The following is a 15,051-nucleotide window of genomic DNA, read 5'->3' as shown; positions in this document are numbered from 1 at the left end:
GACGCAGACAGGAGGTGCAAGCAAACACACCCATGATGGGGCAAGAGGGTAGCAGGAGGGGAAGAAAGAACATAGGAGGTGATAGAGTAAACTACTGTAACATTGATAGTATTGAAGAGTTACCATATATGGAGGAAGATGATGAATATACTAACATAACCCCACAAAAACGGATGCCGAGAGAGGTGAGGGACTACACTTTAATGCCCCTACTAGAGAGGGGAGGGGCTAGACCACAATATGTCCCCTGGAAGCACGCTGATAAGGAAAATATAAAATGCAGGCTTCCATCGCTAAGTGGGGGAACCAGGAAGAGGATATATGAGATGGAAAAACAAACTGCGGTGCAAAAATTAGCAGTGGGGGATTTAAAGGGGCTGCTCATTTCGATACTGGGGGATGCTGCAGATGACATTTGGAAGAAGGCGGGATTCCAAGGGGTAACAATAAGCGACATGTTACATGATGGAGCACCATTCGCCAACTATAGGCACGCGCTTCTGTCAGTCGTTGAGGGTCCAATACCCAGACACATTAGAGCAATAACCTCACGCAATATGCGCGAGAATGAAGATTCTGTTGATTACATCCAGGAGATTCAGGAGAAGTGGCGCCTTGAAACGCGGGAACCATGGGACAAAACACTAGCAATTTTTACCACATACTAATACAAGGGCTCCTGGAAGATGTACAGAGGCAGTTGAAGAAATTAGTGAGAATGGAAGCAAAGGCATGGCAAGAAATACAACTGACAGTAGTACACCAGTGCAGGAGGTGGCAAGAAAAGATGAAGCAAAAGGAGGAAGATAGGAAGACAGAGGAAGCGAAATTGGTTCAAAAGAAACTATCTAAATATGCTATTGAAGGAGCACTGCTAACAACACCCACGCCCACACAAGCCACTGTAGCACAAGACACAACACAACCACAGGTAGCACCACTACAACAAGCACAGATAATGACGCAGCAGATGCCTCCACCCCACCATACACAGCGCACGCGGGAGGAGGTTATATGCAACCGGGAAATGGGTACTCAAATAACTACAGAGGGAGGGGCGGTCAAGTGAGGGGGAGGGGCAATGGTCAACCAGCACAACAACAAGGGCGAGGGTTCCGTGGTAACAACCAATATGGACAGCAGGGGTACTTAGATGCAACAGGGGGATACCCGTGGCAGGCCCGGGAACCACCAGTATGCTGGATATGTGAAATGGTGGGGCACATGTCACGCACTTGCAGAATGAGACCGACACAAGCAGCTTGGGGAGAGCAAGGGCAGCAAGGGCCTATGGGGGAACAACAAGTCTACCAACAACCGCAAGAAACCCAGCAACCACTACCACTACAACAAGCACTGATGCAACAGCCCCAGTTACAAATACAAGCATACACAAAACAATCACCACTGACACAGAAACAGGCACAGCAAAAACAACAGCAGCCACAACTACAAATACAAACATACACACCCCCACAGCAACAGATACAGCAACAACCACAGTAGCAGGCAATTGAAAAACAACAACAGCAGGTCCAAACAGTTCAGCAGCTCACACAAATACAGGGCAATGCAATATCACCGACTGGCACACCTGTAAATCAGACACAGTTCGGGAGGGTGACATTATTGGGTCACAACCCTTACACAGGGAATGGACAGTCAATATACCCACAATAGGACAGCCCACAGATGTCTTTGATGTGTCCCATCCTATCAATGACACCTAACCCTGTGGAGAAACCACGCATACAGGTGGCGGTAGGTGACAAAAATGTTTCCTTCCTAGTAGACACAGGGGCTACTAGGTCATGCATAAGGGATGGAAAGTTTAACTTGTCAGGCGAAGCTATGAACTCTCAAGGATTCTCTGGGGCTAGAGAGTTGGTTCCCTTCACTGAAAACATCTCCTTATCTATAGGAGATCACGATATGTCTCTCCCGCTGCTGTTTTCAAAGCAATCACCAGCAAACATACTAGGGAGAGACATCATGAACAGATTGAATATGACCATCTCCTTCACTGAAAAGGGAATAGTTTTCTCCACACCAGGCATTACCATGCTCACAGCCCGACAAATACTGCAGGCTTATTGTGGCAAAACAGTGGCCAGGGCAGAACTAGTAGGTAGGGACATCTTCCAATATGGAACAGACATGGCAATAGCTTGGCTGCTAGGAATTGAGGGCAAAATTTGGAGGAGACCAGGAGCTTACCTTTTCAGACCCGAAACACCAGCTAGTGAAAAGGAAGGGACAATGCTATCAGTGAGCACTGAGAGCATTGTAGCAACACCAGACTACATTGCAGCACATGCCCAGGACAGAGAAGGAAGAGCATTGAGAGCAGTAATAGCACTAACAGAGGGGTGCAGGCTCACACAAGTATCGGATGAGGAGCTCTTCTCGGACGATAATGGAGAGGGGGAGATGGTATTTCAGATGAGCATTTACATTTGGTTGAAAGTAACATACAAAGAAGTGGCACAAAAAATGGCATTGGCACTAGAGGAGCCTGCCCCTACAGAAGTGCCATTTTACAAGGAGGATCTGGCAGCAGTACCAGCATCTCTATGGACCACCAGTCCATACGACGTGGGCTGCATAAAAAGCATTGGAGGAGTAAAAATTAAATTGAAAAAAGGAGCAATGCTGCCAAGAGTAAAACAATAACCACTATCAAAGGAAGCAGATGAGGGTATATATGAAACAATAACGGCCCTAATAAATAGAGGTATATTCGTACCATCAGAGTCCCCATGCAACACTGCTGTATAAGGCAAAAGGAGGGTCCTGGCGTTTCATCCATCATCTAAGACCCCTCAGCCACATTGTGGAAGCAGAATACCCTATTGCGGCTAACCCAGCCACTATACTATGTGGGATACCAGCGGAGGCATCACGGTTTACCGTGATTGACCTCAAGAACGCATTTTTCTCAATACCCCTACCTTGACTCACAAGATCTGACAAGTTTCACATACCGCAACACAAAGTGGAAGCACACAAGGCTGCCCCAAGGATACTGCGAGTCACCATCCATCTTTAACAGAGTGATATAAATGGATTTGAGTAACATTGACATTGAGAGCACGGTGCTGCAATATGTAGATGACATCATCTGCAGCACCACAGAGGAGAAGTGCAGAAAAGACTCTGTCAAAATGCTCACGGTGTTAGCAGAAAAAGGGTACAAGGTAGACAACGAGAAATTACAGTACTGCCAAGAACAGGTGCTCTACATAGGCCAGCTCATTCCACAACATGGAAGGAACAGTGCACCACAAAGGGCGCTGGCCATAACCAACACACCACAGCCACAGACAGTGAGAGAACTGCAGCAGTTTTTGGGCCTATGCAACTACTGCAGGGCATGGGTTTTTGACTACAGCTCATACAAAGGACCACTGCTTGAGGCCCTCAGAGAAGCACAGAGGGGGGAGAAAAAGTTGAGATGCACCAGAGAAATGACAGAAGCATTTGAGGAATTAAAACATGCCATATCGACAGCACCAGTACTGGCCACCCCAAACTATGAAGAACAATTCTTCATCTTTTCACATTGTGGCTCAGCAGTGATGAAGGCAGTATTGACACAAAAAACTAGCATGGGACACATGCCAGTAGCATTTTACAGTGGACACCTGGACCCTGTAATGTTGAGTCATTTCCGTGTGAACAGAGCCTGGCCTCCACAGCTTTTGCGGTAGAAAAATCATCCTCAATAACAATGGGCTGCCCAACCATGCTGTACGTGGAACATGCCCTTTTTGCAATCCTGAACAAACCAAAATCAACCTTGACCACCCAAAGGGCATCAGGGTACGAAATAATCTTATCCAGACCAGAATTTAAAATTGTGAGGTGCAGCAACGTAAACCCAGCAAGGTTTATAGCAGAGGTAGTAGAAGGTGGCAACTACGCGCATGAATGCACACAGGCCATTGAAATTTACACCAGCACAAGAAAAGTTGAGGAAAATGCCCTAGAGGGGGGAGAAATAATGTACATTGATGGGTCCTCAAAATTTGACCAGAGTGATGGGGTACGCAGAAAAGGCCATTTAACAAAAGAAAGACTCAGGGGAATGCAAATAGCCCGAGATACGTCCCCTTAATAAGGCTTGCGAATGCTTCCGAACAAGAGAATCTCGTGGCTCCCATGTAGGCCCTCCCTAAGCATGAAAACCACCAATTAGATGGCCACCTTAGCAAAAAAACCAATTATGCCAGTGGGTAATATATACAGTTTTCATATTTTATTAAATTGACAGTAATATGATCATATTAATATGATTGTAAAATACAGCAAAAAACACTGAACTGTTAAAAACACATTTCATATCATTTTAAATATACAAATTACAAAGTGTCGTTAAACCATACCTCACGCAGAAAAGGAGCACCAGTGCTGAGACTGAAAGAGGATTGGACCTATGTCCCAGTAGAATGTGTTCAGTTACCACAACACTACTCAGCCCAAGCAGCAGAATTAGTGGCCCTAATTTTAGCTAGAATAGAAAGCAATGGAAAAAGGGTAGCCGTATATTCTGACAGTGCATACGTCACATCAACAGTACACTCAGGTTTAATTAAATGGCAGCGACGAGGGTTCAGGAGAGCAGACGACACCCCGGTGCAACATGCTCTACTACTGGCTGAACTCATTGAAGTAATTGAAGACCCCAAGGAAATAGCCTTGGTGAAGTGTCAGGCCCATACAAATGGGGAGATCCCATATCCAAAGGTAATGAAACAGCAGACGCACATGCTAAACATGCTGTGTATTTTGGCGAGATTTGGACCCCTCCCAGAAAAAGAAAAAGATAAGGGGAGGGCAGGGGCAAGACAGATGTTGATGAAGGATGGGCACACACACATCCCTCAAATGCAAATAATGGAATTACAGGCAGCAGCACCTATGGCAGAGAAGGAGCTACGGGTTAAAAGAGGATGCACAATGTCTCTCACAGACGCGCTATGGCGACAAAATAACAGAGGCAAAATAGTAATGCCCGTCGCCCTATTGAAAACAGCATTGGCCCAACTACACCATCCCACACACACAGGAAAAGAGGTGATTGCAGCACAAATAAAAGAGGCGTGGTTCTGTCCTGAGCTAAATTCACACGTTGCAAAGTTCATTAACAATTGCCTCACTTGTCAACAATTAATGGCCAGTCACACGCTGTAAGTGATCAAAGGTACTATACCCCGGCCTGAAGGACCCTTTCTGCACCTACATATTGACCACATTGACATGATCAACGTATGTCAAGGATACAGGTATATGATTGTGGTAGTATGCCCGTTTTCAAGGTGAATCAAGGCCGGTCCATGCTCCCATGCAGACATCTGCAGGGCAGCGAAATTCCTGGTCAGAGAGGTGTTTCCGAGATGGGGGTATGCGAAGTGTTGTGGTCCGACAATGGCCCACACTTTGCCAGTGAAATGTTCCAACACATAACCGCCCTCCTTGGTATTAAGCATACGTTTGCATGTGCGTACCACCCACAGGCCAATGGTGTCTGTGAACGCCTCAACGGCCTCCTAAAAGAAGAAATAGCAAAAATTCAGCAAACAACCAAGAAAAGTTGGCTTTACTGCCTCCCCTTGGCCCTATTTGAGTTAAGAAACAGGCCAGGGTCGGACCACCTCACACCCCACGAGGTGGTGACAGGACACCAAATGCACCTTCCACTCACACCACCATCAAGAGCTATAACAGACTGCCATGCATCACAGAATGTCTTTGATGAAGAAATGTACGAATATGTATCTTCTCTGGTTACTAGTGTTGCCTTTATCGCTCAGCAGATCGAGCGGACGCAGGGCGGGCCGAAGAACACCCAAGAAGAAGTAAAAACAAATGAAGAACTGGAACAAGCAGCACAGTGGAAAGTAAAAGAGGGGGGCCAGGTCCTTCTACGTAACTTTAACCGTCGGTGGAACAGCCCCCGGTTCACCGGGCCCCACCAGGTGGAGAAAACAGCTCCCAGAGCTGTAAAACTTAGGGATAAACACGTCTGGACCCACCTACATGACATCAAGCCCTACAAAGATCAGAACCGCCCTTGCGTCGATGACAGGGCCAACGCAGAAACAACAACAACCAACAACAACAACACAGCCCAGACCTCAAATCCCCCTAAGGACACGAGTGAACAATCGCCCATAGCCCACCCCATGGTCATGAGATCCCAAAGTAAAACAAACCCCGCCCCAGCCATTACCTAAATAAAGAACATTGCCCAACAGATCTGCAATTTTACACCACACTGTGTAGACATGTGCATGTTCTCTTCTATGTTTGTCTCGCACATGTAGGTACCGCACAGTACTGTTTTATATAGAAAGAGTTGAATATAAGCTACTAACGCATACATCATTGCCCAGAGGTAAATGCTGCCTGCAGATGACAACACCCCAGAAGCATTGTCACTTCAATTTGTTTATGTTATAAAAAGACCAAAACGCTTAAATAAAAGAAGTATTATAACACCTTTCTTTTGATCATAGAACCATCATTTCCACATATCCACGAACACTTACCAGTCCTAAGAGATAGGAAACTAAGGAAAGCATGGGAACAGCTTTTCGCCTGGGCTTTGAATGATTATATGATAGGGAGAGCTTGAAAACACTAACAAAATAACGCATATTTTGAGGAATTTTCAGGCGGGCATCTGTATCATCCAAAGGAAAGAAGCTGCAGGACTGCAGCAAAGGTAAAAGAACTATGCCAGTAATATTAGCAATTGTAATAAAAATAACATCAATATTTTTCATCACTGCTCTACCTGCTGCCACTGTCTGACAGGCAGACTATGCTTACTATGTTATGGGATCACCTTCTACTAACAAACCCCCCACCACGGATGCAACAGGTACAGTGTCAGGTGGGACAAGTAACCCAAGAGAAAGCAGGAAAAGGGATAAACATAGTGTTTCCATTGAAAACAACGGAGTAGACACATATCTTCCAGAATCTGCACACGTCCCAAATAACATGTGGTACCAGCACATGTTCAAAATTGGTAAGGGGACAACTAAGGACAACTGCTATGTGTGCATGTTGATCCCATACGCCATGAGCGCATCCAGAACATTTGTGGCGACTGAGGTACCTGCAACATCGGTAGAGTGCCTGCTATACCTAGCCCTGTTCCAAACAAGAGGACGATTCCAAGGGAGACTAGCAACTCTGAGATGGAAATCAAGGGACACGTACCTGTATGAAAATAACTTCATAAAAACACTACCCATGTACGACAACTACTGGCAGCATACACAAGGACTCCAATATGTGACAGATGGACCCGATAAAGGAGAAACAAAGGAAGTAAAAATTGAACTACCTACCATGTGAATGGTGCGGCGCTAGAGATGTTCCTGGGATACCAGGGTGCTGGGAAAGACCAAAGATATTTATATATGGAAAGGTATACACGAAAGAAGGATGGGTAGATGGGGTTGTGGGAAGCAATATGATAACATTGGCAAAGGCAACAGTAGTAAAAGTAAATGAAGAGAACAATAAATGCTACAACGGATGGACACGGAGTGCAGCACTAGTAACATGGCTAGAGAAGGACAAGGAACCAATAACAATACTTCCACTAACTGCACCTACACTATGTTATCAACACGATGGGAATGTCGATGTTGGAATAAACAGCAACTGCAAAAGAACAATAATGATAGCTGTGGGGGGTGCCAGTACAGCAGTTCTGATGGATCACTATTGAGCCTGCGGAGAAAAGGCATAGCACAGCTTGCCACCATCATCGAATGGAATATGCACTATGGTACACATCAACGTACCATCCCTGGTAGTACCGCAGAAATATGTCAACCTGGGGAACTTCCCTAAGATGGACGAGGGGAACAAAAGGAAGAAAAGGTCACTGAAGATAGGAGGAGGAAGGAAAAGGAACAACACAGCAATCCTGTCAAGAGTGAAGAGGGAAGGAGAACTACTGAAAGGGAACGTTTCTGATCTTCCCTTACAGTATAAGGAGTATACGCATTGATTCTGGATACAGAATAGCAGAATTCAATGACTGCACAGGCATTCCTTGCTTTGGTCCAACCACATCCTTCCTCTGCTTGCACCTGACTTAGCCCCAATGTTAGAAGTAATTAGCATATAAATGTGGTACTTAAAAGCCCAGCCATTGTTCCATGCTACTACCACTAATAGACCTTCACTCATTATTGGACTTGTCCTGATGCAAAGACCATGGAAGCAAGGACCTTCTAGAAGACCCGCACACTGCCACGGAAATTAAGGAATAATCCCCCATTCGACTCCAAAGTAGAAATGTAACCTGACACCAAAGTGCACAAATATCTACTCCCAAATCCCACAAAGGTGGCATGGAAGAACAGGTTGCTTGGCATTGAGCTTGGTAAGCAGTGAACAGATCTGCTGTCAGGGTGATTTCCCGGGGGCCGGCAGAGCCGTCTGCGGACCTCTGCGGCTGGGGAGGCCCCAACTCCTCCCGCGTCCCAAAAGGAGTATGAAGCACACACAAGAGAAAAGAAATTAGTGCTGTTTATTATAGTAACGGCAGGGATAGTTCTCAGCTCGTATGCATCTGGAGAGACTGTCAGCGTTAGTGGGGCTCGCAGGCCTATTTACCGTAGTATGACGTGCTACTTGCATCACCTGGGAAAACTGCCCCAAAACCTAACGCCACTTCGGGTTGGCTCCCGAGTGGTAGGGTTAAAATCATTAACTATAGGGGAAAGGATTATTGGATAAGGACAGGTCAGGTGGTAGACTTGGGTTGTCCCTAACAGTTGCTACATTGAAATTGTTACAAGGGACACTTGGTGATTGGCTAGCCAAAATGGCATCAGTGGTGAGCCCCTTGTATTCTGATTGGTTCCCTCGTGAGCACCCAAGCCTGGCTCGCGATGTACCTGGTGATGGCAACAATGTGCAACTATGTGTTAGTGGTGGATAACGGAAAGGTCTGGCTAGTGGCTGGTGTGCATGTCTTTCCCATCGCTGTAGGTGTTGAACTTGTCGCTTCGTTGTTGCAACCTGTGTCCCAGACGTGGGACTCCGGCGACTTTCTGTCTCGTAAGTTTGGCATCTTGTCAGTTCGGCTTGGTCACATGTGGAGAGACCGTGGCTGGAGCAGAATTATGAGCATTTGATTTGTATTTCATCTCTGAGGAGCGCTTGGTGATGGCAGGTGTAACCTTGGCGCTGGGAGCGCGGCATGTGGGTTGCAACATCTCAGCCTTGGCTGTGGGCTCTCGGTGCTTGTTCTGCATGGTCAGCACTTTGCTTTTTCGTCTAGGAGGTTTTTTGTCTGAGAGGCTCCTGCCTGGGGACTCTTGCTTTTTGTGGCTTACTTTGGGCCTAGCTTCTGGGTGGCGGTATACAATCCATAATATGGGGTCATGAGGGGCGACAGAGTGTCACAAGCAACAGTAAATACATAGGGTGGCGTCTTTATAGGGATAGGTAGCGAGAAAGCATCTGCAAGCATGTATACACGAGCTCTTCAGGTGTCTTGCATTTCTCGGGTGCTGTAGGAGGCCTATGTGAAAAATAACAACGATGCGTATCTGTGGGTGTACCAGTCCGCTGCGTCATAGCACTGAGTATGTTCTTCGTGTGGGTTGGTGTGTGAGTGACCAGTGTGCATGGTGGCACATGTGTTCATGTCTGTTGGCTATGTCGCCATGGCGTCTCTAACGATGATGGTGTTTGTGGCTATTGTCTAATCAAGTAGGCCCATGAGGCTGACGTCTGCTTGACCAGGATGTGGTAGTGGGTAGGTTTCCCGAGCATGTGGGTCGTGGGCACAGGGGATCTGGGCATCCGGCGTGGCCGTGAATGGGTCGAACTCCTCTCGCGGGGGGTGCTTGGGTCATGATGTCCTGGGCCATGGTTTGGATGAGAATGGGGGAGGGTATTTTCCCTCTTCAGTCCCCCCTTTTTGTTCAACTTGTCGACCACAAAATTATCTGCTCTTTTGTCTCTGTGTACTCTCCATACTTTTGTTATTCCCGCCAAGTGTCCATACTGGTTCACCTGGTCTTCAAATGACCAGTTCATGTGTACGCATCCACCGCCAGGCTTGCAATAAACCCACTTTCCAACGTAGCTCTTCGGGTTCCTCGGGTTTTCTACTTTCACTGATGGTGGATATAAGTCTGCTTCTAGTATCTGCTGGCGTAATTGTTCTTGTTTCTTTATGATGATGTCTGTATGTTTGTCGTCTTCAGCTGGCATTTGGGTGTGCATGCCGATCATTTCCATCATTTCATCAGTAGTGCGTGCTGATCTTGCCTTCCAAAACTTCATTCCCAGCAGGGCAGCCATGGCCAAAATTTTGCATCCTGCTATAATTTTAAGACCATCTGACAGCCACGATGGCATCCATGATCACAAGTATGAGAACCAGCTACCGTCTTTCTTCACTCGCTTTGCTTCTTCTTCCATCTTGGCGTGCATTTTGGCAACTTGTGACACTGCCTCAGAAAGTGTGCCATTGTCTGCGTCGTTGGCCGGGATGAATGTGCAACACAAGCTCCCACTTTTCGCACAAACTCCTCTCTCCATTGCTGTTAGGAGATCCAACACATAACTGTTCTGGAGTGCCACCATTCGTACGGCCCTCAGTTCTTCCTTTATTGCGTTGAATCCATTGACCGTGGAGTTGATTGTCATCATTAGTTCCCATCTTGTAATCTGGAGCCATTTCGCATTTGCATATGCCTGCATCACTGGATTTATTATGGAGGAGAAGAACATTGCTGCTCTGCTGAATAGTCTGTGTTCTGGTGGGATGTCACTGAGAGCCGTTTCTGAATCCCTGTCATGTATTTGTGCTAGACCCCTATAAAGTACATTTCTCATGATATGGGTGAGGTGGACAGAAATTCTTGGGTGCCTTGAATTTCTTTGGTTTGCGGAGGCCTACATTTGTCTGTGCATGTGCCCTAATATCCTTATGATGAAGTTGCATTGAAGACACTGTGGCCTTCTCATCCAATTAAGGACAGGCGCATCATACAGTATGCCTACTATATCTTTAATGATACAGAGTCTTTGGTGATACGCAATTGCATTTGGCATTATCCAGGTGGGTTTGGCCGGTATACCTTCAACAAATCTTTATAATAAACCCCAACATTTTGTTTTTTGTCTTTCTACACTTGGCCTGCAAAGAGCAAAGGCAAGCACTGTCTGTTGGAGTCCTTTGATGCTCCTATAAGCAGTTAGGTGCTGTTATGACACCATCTCATGATCGGTATAGAAAAGTGTTCTTCATAACTTCTTATTTTGCTTATGCAATACACAGCACAGAAATCCAAAACAGGAGTTTCAGGACCAAGACTAGTAATGTAAGTGCTGCACCTGACATAAATAACCACATCTGTAGATTTAAGAGTTAGTGTGTTCCAAATTGTGCATCACATAACACATATTTCAAGATAGCCTGTAATGTTAGGCTATGTGTTTGTGGTTTCAGGTATTACCTACCAGTTTATGAGTGTTATGCCTTAATCCCAAAACATGTGGTGTTCCATTATGCTGCAGCCTAAATGTGTCAATCGACCAAATGTGGTCCTCTGGTCTACCGAAGCAACAGCCCCTGTATTCCCGAGAACAGTACTAGCAAAGACGACCACGTCTGTCAATTTCAACTTTCAATGTTGTATTGTACAGACATAGAAGTAAAGCAGGGGCACCCCCTTAGAAATAAACACTGTAGTCTATGATTGATGGACTATGTGTACTCATTATTTTTACTGACTGAAACTACTTACTGCTTTGGCCTTCTCCCTTCCCCCAACTGCAACCCCCCCACCATCGGTGACCACAGACTCTGGCTGAGACTTCAATTAGGGAGATGATTGCACCCATTGACGACCACCGTAACTCCGAAATCTTTGAGGGCAGGCGGTGGATCAATAGTAACAAAGTGGTGGTACTGGTCGTATGTACATGTTAACAGCCAACAGAAAGGAGAAAGTGTACAGTCTGTTGTGCCTCCACATAATCTCCCATTAACGAAGGGACTGTTAAAGGGCCATAACAAAAGTCGATGCCAGAGGGGGGAGAATAAAGTCGAGTGTGTGCATTCCGCTTTGCTGGAAGAGCCATCAGAGGCAAAAGGCAATATAATTACAATGCAGGGTACATGGGCAGTGTTGGGTTGGCTGGGATAACAAGATACAAAAGGTGTGTACTGACTCCTCGGCCATACTGTAATTAAGTAATACACTCAAGAATGTTGCCTAATGTTTTACAGGCCGGGTAAGATGGGGAAATCAGAGAGATTGTACTGTACCATTGAATGCTGGAAAAATGGTGCCTTGCTACCAACAGCCCTGGTATATACTGAACCTTCAGTATACTGTAGGGGAACAAAGCACATCACCCACAAAGCATTGCCCCGAAATGTTTGATTTTTTTCCGCCGTACTCACCAAATGTTTTGGACTACTAATCCCATCAGCAGGAGTTTCGATGGGGACGGCCAATGGGAGTTGAAGTTTGAATCATCTCATGACCTGCAAGTACTTTTGCAACTTTAAACTCTGCTTCTCCGGCTTCGGTAGGAATGCAATCTGTGTGCTATGTGTACTGTGCATAGTATACCAATGGTAGAAACAGAACTGCAGCTGCAAGAGTATGTATCCCATAAAAAACATGTAAAAACATGACACAATAAGCATACTAATATCTATATGTACTAAGCAACATCAAGTAATGAATTAAAAAAACAATCAAAATTAAAAAAGCAAAAGCTATGGCTACATTAAAACAAAAAATATATTAATAACGTGTCAAATATACTATTCACTAATTGTATTACATGTAACAATGGTGGGGTTAGTGGAATCCTGAGACCCACTTAATTTAGGGGACACCCTTTCGATGAGGCATTTGTCCAGTTGATAAGGCTCACACCAGTTTGAATCCCTGGTCCATAATCTATCACAGGTGCACTATGTAGGCTTGTAACCCTGCAGACACTCTGAAGACATCTGAAGCATATGTGCTTGAAAGGATGCCTATGTCGCACTCTCCTCCCACTCATACGGCACATATGGCCAGGTTCTGCGCATGCCTTTTAATGGTGAAATGATCAGCGGCACATGTAAAGGCCATGTGCAGCATGTGTCAAAGATAAATCGGGGCCAAAACACTGTTGAGTTTTGTAGGTGGCATGGCTGTTTCACTGGCCTAAAAGCGATACATACAATGTATAAACAACCTTAGATTGTGTGTATGTTACCTCTATTAATTCTTAGGCTTTTGTGGTTAACTCGTAAGTTATTCCCTTAATTCTAACACCGTTCCAACCAGTTTCTGCTGAAGCAGACTCTATCTGGGCCAGACTTCTTCAGGATGATTTTATTCTGTGGAGGTTGAGCCAGGCGTAACCATCATAGATAACATGTCATTGAAGGAATGTACATTGACTGTACTTTGTTGGGTTCTCTTAAGGGCTCTGGGTACCAGGGATGCCCAGCTACTGCGTGAAGTGCTCATTGAAAGAGGTGTGCATGGTATTACCCCATGCCCCTTCATGTATCTCAGGTCATCTTGTTTCTAAGACCCAGATCCAGTGCTGTGCCACTTCTCTCTCGCAGCCAGGAGGTGAGAAGGTGTCATCGACATGTCTGAGCTGTCTGCTGGTCTCCTGCAGAAGGGATGTTATTAACAGCTTGTGCTGGAATGGCAGTTTTGCTCAAGGGCGAAGCCTCTTCCTCCCTATCCCTACATACACAACCCCTCAAAGTGGCCAACTTTTTCCAGTCCAGCTGCCCTTTGCAACATTGGTAGGGGCAAAAGCATATTACTACCCACAAGTGGCCATTTGCAGTTTCCACTTTTGCTCACCCCCGATTAGGTCTGGAGGTGAGCACAGTTTTTTCCTTTTCTGTAATGGCATGGTAAGTTGATATGGTGCGGGGCCAAGTCTGATTTCCATACAGTCTTTCCACTTCTTTATTGCTTGGAAAGTTGCCCAGCACAATGGCAGCCACTCTGATTTATTCAAAACCATCCAGCCATCACTCTTCAGTTTTGTGTAAGTTGAACTGGGATGCCCAGAATTGAGCTGCTGAGCCTACTCGCTAAAACTGCACAATCACATGCTGAAGTAGTTCGTTTCTGGTCAGCCATTTTCTCGGTGGCCCAAGCCTGGTGTGCGTGCGGTCATCTGTAATGGGGTAGTGTCCTATATAAACAAGGATAGAGAGATGCCCACAGCAATGCCAGTGGTTATGTTTTATTCAAATTCTTCTAACCATCGTGCTTCAGTAACTGGCCCTCATTCCGAGGTTGGCGGTAGGGGATAACAGGCACCGGTAAGGAGACCGTTGCCGGTAATCCCTTACCGCCCTACTACAAGGTCCCTTAGCGGGTCCCTCCTTTAACGCCTGGTCTGACCTGGCATTATGGACGGGACCCGTTAAGGGACCAGGGCGCAAATAACGGGCATGATATTCACAAGCCCGTTATTTACGTCCTCCCCCTATGGGGGCTGAAATGGGAATGGGGAATGGTTTGGTGAATGGGGACTTACCGGTCCCGCCAAGGTCAGACTAGACCGTTAAGTCCCCATTGCACCAATCCGGACACGGTACCGTTATTGGTGGCAGTCAAGGCACAAATAGCGCCATGACTACCACCAAACTCGGAATGAGGGCCACTGTCTCTGGCATGAGGCAGTTAGGCAAAATCTATGGGTGGATAATGTTGTGTAGGTCTCGCTCTTGTTACCTACCAACTGCATTAATTGTATAATTATTAGTCCTCTCATTTCTTAGAAAATGTACAGTGATACATATACCTCGTGACAATATCTAACATTTATAACTATCCTCGAAGAATACAAAAAATAACGGCGGATATGATTTCAGTTGCTGCCGGGTCATTGGCCACTTCCTGGATGTGGCGCCAGAGTCCCTGCGAGCACGGAACCGCCTCCCTCTCTCTCTCTGAGCACCCTGCCCATGGCAGATGGTGTTTGTGAGCCACGGGCCACTATGTACACATGCATTTATGTACC

The sequence above is a fragment of the Ambystoma mexicanum genome, chromosome 1p (assembly GCF_040938575.1).
Source record: "Ambystoma mexicanum isolate Mex_15411 chromosome 1p, UKY_AmexF1_1, whole genome shotgun sequence".
Classification (NCBI taxonomy): Eukaryota; Metazoa; Chordata; class Amphibia; order Caudata; family Ambystomatidae; genus Ambystoma; species Ambystoma mexicanum.
This window is presented reverse-complemented; position numbering follows the sequence as displayed.